The 4,243-nt window shown below is 56.2% G+C and overlaps 1 protein-coding gene across 1 annotated transcript in view; it reads right to left on the bottom strand.

Moving 5' to 3' along the window:
• Thra (thyroid hormone receptor, alpha) overlaps positions 1-222 on the bottom strand; it is a 20,151-nt gene extending 19,929 nt beyond the window's left edge. The window contains exon 1 of the mRNA XM_023718216.1: positions 127-222. The gene's annotated coding sequence lies outside the window, so the exon portion shown is untranslated. The remainder of the gene's footprint in view (positions 1-126) is intronic.
• Between the last annotated feature and the right edge of the window lie 4,021 nt (positions 223-4,243).

Genomic DNA, 4,243 nt, shown 5'->3' with positions numbered 1-4,243 from the left:
CGGCGCGCATGGGGCGGGGGGCGCGCTCGGAGAGTGTCGCCTCAAAGCCAGTCTGGGCTTGCAGGGCGCGTGGGGGCGTGCTGGGGGCTGCGCCCTGGGGGGAGAGGGATGGGGAGCCCTCCGCACCTTCCAGACCTGGAGCAGCGCCAGATGCCGAGCGCTCGGAGGTGTGGAGTTCGGTTCGGAGTTCGGGTCTCTTCTGTGCCAGGAACTCGCGGCGTGACCTTGAACGTATCCCCACCACTCTCCGCCCCGGGTAGAGCTTGCTGGGCCACCCGGCCAGGGCCAGCAAGTGGCAGGGGAGGTCTGCTTGACGCCAGTGGTTTTGTGCTTTTAATCCTTGTGGGGCTTCTTCCCTGTTGCCCGCTCCCCACTCAGCATCCACACCCCGTCCACCGTCTCCTTTTCAAACCTCACCCCGCCTCCCTACAGACTCTTCCTGCTCTACTCGCTGTCACCAGCCATTTTCCCAGCATTCTGCCCCCCCTGTGAGCTCTGGGGAGGGGACTTGCCTTACCCCTCATCTGCCAGCTTCACTAGGGTGCGTTTCCTCCCAGCTGGGCCGCACTGAAATCCAGAGGATATCAGGGCCAAGCTGAGGAGAAGGGGATGGCACACAAAAGGCCCTGAATTCAAGCCTTGTATGGCGTTGGCACGTGCCTGTAACCCTAGCACCGGGGAAGCTGAGGCAGGAAGATCATCGTTTGAGGCTACAGAGCTCAAGGCCAGCCTGAACTACCTGGCAGCGAGATGCTGTCTCAAAAACACCAAACCAAAAAAGACCCCTTCTATTAAACGAAGAACTCCTCTCGAGGCGCAGCCCTCTGCACGCACGCACGGGCGCTCACACACACCTGCGTTCAGAGACATAAAACATGCCAGTGACGCTGGAGCCCCTTTCATCTCGGGATCTCCTAGTCAGACAGAGGTCTAATTACCCTAGCACCCCCCTCTGGCCCCGCCGGTTCCCCTGCTGTCATTAGCCCAGTTTTACCAGCAGGGGCCACAGCCTTCCCACGGCTGCCAGGGCGGGCCCAGCCTCTGGTCTGCTCCTGGGGAGGTGTGTGTGTGTGTGTGTGTGTGTGTGTACCACTGTACTAACTCCTGACACAATCACTTCAGTGGAGTGAAGATCCCACTTGCATTCTCCCCAAGTTAGGCTGCCCTTGTATCCTGGGGCTCACTCAGGGCTGTGCAGTGCCTAGGGGAGCAGCAGGGACCTCTCCCATGGGGAGTCCCCAAGATCACTAGAATGAGAGGAGCAGCTGGGGTGAAATGCACGGGGTGTGCAGGGACGTTGTGGAGGGGAACCTGTAAAGTGCAGAGTCAGCACGCAACCAGGGAACCTGACTTCCGCCTGGGCCTGCCTGCAGCAGACATGCAACAGCTGCAGTGTGGGGGGGGGGCGCTGCAGCTGCAGCCAGGGCTGTGTGTGCAGTGGGAGGTGCATGCTGCTCGGCCACCTGCCAGCAGATGCTGCCTCATCTGGGAGCTGGGTTGGCTGCAGCCCCGGGGATCATGGCTGCAGGGCCAAGGCTGCTCCCTGCAGGGAAATCATCCCTGGGGTCGGGCTTCCTGAGGCACTGGGAGCTATCTGGGTGCTGGAGATGCACATTTCTGGTCTCCTTCCACCCTTCGGAGCTGGGAGGGCAGTGGCGAGGGGGTCCAGCAGGAGCCTGGATGGGGTAGGGCTGTGCCACCCAGAAGTGGAGGATGAAGATGTCATTGTTTCTTCTCTCTCCATCCCGCGACCACACCTGTCTCTGATGCAAGGTGCTCCGTAGTGTGTATGTGTGGGGAGACTTTCTGAGATGACTCCGAAAAGAAATCCTAAAGTCAGAGCTGGACCATGCAGGACCGCCAGATCCACTCCTCCAGCCCCCAGCAGGGGCAGATGAGGCATCTCAAACTCAAAGGCAGCGTTTGCCGTGCTCATCTTCCGCCTCCTTTGCCCTCTCTCTTGGGGTCCCAGTGTTGCCCTCTGACAGCCCTGGCAAGGGCAAAGTGAAGGGCACTCAGCTGGGCCCAGGGAGCGGGCATCACAGCTGACGCCAGGCCCTAGCCGGGGGCGGGGCTGGTGACAGCCCCTGTCCTCATGTGGCACCAGCCCCTTCCCAGCCTGATTAGTCTGCCAGGCTGTTTTCCAAGGACTTTGCTTTCCTTCCATTTAGTCCATCCCAGCTCCTCTTCCCTCCTCGCCAAGTAACCCCCAGCCCTGCTGCCCTTTCCCCCACCCCTGCTGCAGGATGGCCCTGCACTGAAGGTGGGTGCAGAGGGTGAGACTGGGACAGAAGCAGCACCACTAGGGACCCTCCAGGAGGAGCCGTCTGGCGTCCCCCTCCCCTCTGCTTCGATCCTGGTTGCCAAGGAGGCAGCAGGAACAGCCTGTTCTCTGGGTTCCTGTTGAGCAGCCATGGCCAAGCCCCTCCCTTTCTTCCTCCTGGCTGTTGCTAGGAGGCACCCCAAGATTTCTTGAAGACCTCACCCCTAGGAGCCAGGTGGTGCAGCTGACTCTCTGCAGAACTTCCGTTCCCCCAAAGCCTGGCCACTCTGACCCCATACCACCTCCACCTGTGCCAGGTAGCCCTGGAGCTTAGTATGGACACAGGGCACAGGCCTGGGCTTGGGGCTGAGGAACTCCCCTCCTTATCTTGTTCATTTCTGTATGCGGTGCTGGGCACCGAAGCCTGAGCCTCAAGCACATCACCCGTCTACCCTACCATGGAGCCACACCCCAGTCCCCTTCTCCTCCGGACAGGAATTTGGGTAATGTCAGCAAGTGACGAGGTGTCACAGACACCCCTGAGTTTGCCTCCACTTAGTAAGGGTGCTCTGCAAAGACAAAGAAACTGAGGTATCACCAAGCTCAGGGAACCCCAAACTCGGATGCTTCTCCTCCTTAGGGTTTTCTAAATCAAGCAGAAATGGAAGCCAGCTACAGTGTTGCACTCCGAAGTGCTAGCACTCTAGGAGGCTGGGACAGAAGGAGTGCAAGCTCAACCCCAGCACGAGCAATCTAGAGACTTTGCAAGATTCATTTTCAAAATAAAAAAACTGGGTGTGGTGACAAATTCTCATAAGCCACTGACTCCAAAGACTGAGGCAGGAGGATTGTAAGTTCAAGGCCAGCCTGGTCAATCTAGTGAGACCCTGTCTCAAAAATAAAAGATAGGGGGCGCAGAGATAGTTCAGTAGTGGAAGCATTTGCCTGGCAAGTGCAAGGGCCTGAGTTCAATCCCCAATTCCGACCCCCCCCCCAAAAAAGATAAACTTAAGATGCTGAGGCAGGAGGGTCTCTATGAATTCAATACCAGCCTAAGCCACACAGCAAGATCCTGATTCAGAAAAAAACAAAATAACAATAATAAAAATAAATAAAAGTGGCAGACATAGCTAAGGGTGAAGTGCCTCTGTTTAATCCCCAGCACCAGACTGGGCATGGTGGTATGTGCCTGTAATCCCAGCACTTTGTTTTCTTTTTTTTTGTTTTGTTTTGGCAGAACCGGGGATTGAACTCAGATCCTTGCGTTTGCCAGCCAAGCGCTTATCCTACTGAGCCATCTCCCGGCCCCAGTCCCAGCACTTTGAAGGCTGAAAACAGGAGGATCACTATGAGTCCGATCTGTGTAGTGAGACCCTCTAGTCCCTGTACTAAATACATAAATAACCACTACCACCACCCCCCTCATCATCACCCCTGGCACCACACATAAGCTAACAAATAAATGTTTAAAAAACTAGAAAGAGCTGGGCATGTAGCTGAGTGCAAAGGTCCTAGGTTCATTCTCCATGGACTGGATCAAAGAAAGTTGGGGAGCAGGAGATGGAAGTTGGGGGTCAGCTGCAAGCTGCTCTTGAACTCACTTCGTATCCTGGGCTGGCCTCAAACTCAGAGCTGGCCTCTTGCCTCAGCCCCTCACACGCTGAGCCCGCAGGGGTGGGACCCCACAGCGGCTGTTTCATTTTGTTGACAGGATCTCACTTTGTGGCTCAGGGTTGTCTTCAACTCATCATCCTGCTTTAGCCTCCCAAGTACTGAGGTTGCCAGGTACATACTGTGTCAAGTTTTGTTTCGTTTCCATATTTAATATGTCCCAGGTATTGGGTCCCTCAAATATCCATAGGTGGGGCTGGAGACATAGCTCGATGGTCTGACTGCCTGCCTGGCAATCACAAGGCCCAGGGTTTGAGCCCCGGTACCATGTAACAAGACCATATACCAAATAAAATAAAAGATTTAAAA

Source organism: Octodon degus, unplaced genomic scaffold (genome assembly GCF_000260255.1).
Source record: "Octodon degus isolate 3935 unplaced genomic scaffold, OctDeg1.0 scaffold00056, whole genome shotgun sequence".
In the NCBI taxonomy this organism is placed as follows: Eukaryota; Metazoa; Chordata; class Mammalia; order Rodentia; family Octodontidae; genus Octodon; species Octodon degus.
Note: the sequence above shows the minus strand (reverse complement) of the source record. Positions and strands in the feature narration are given on the sequence as shown.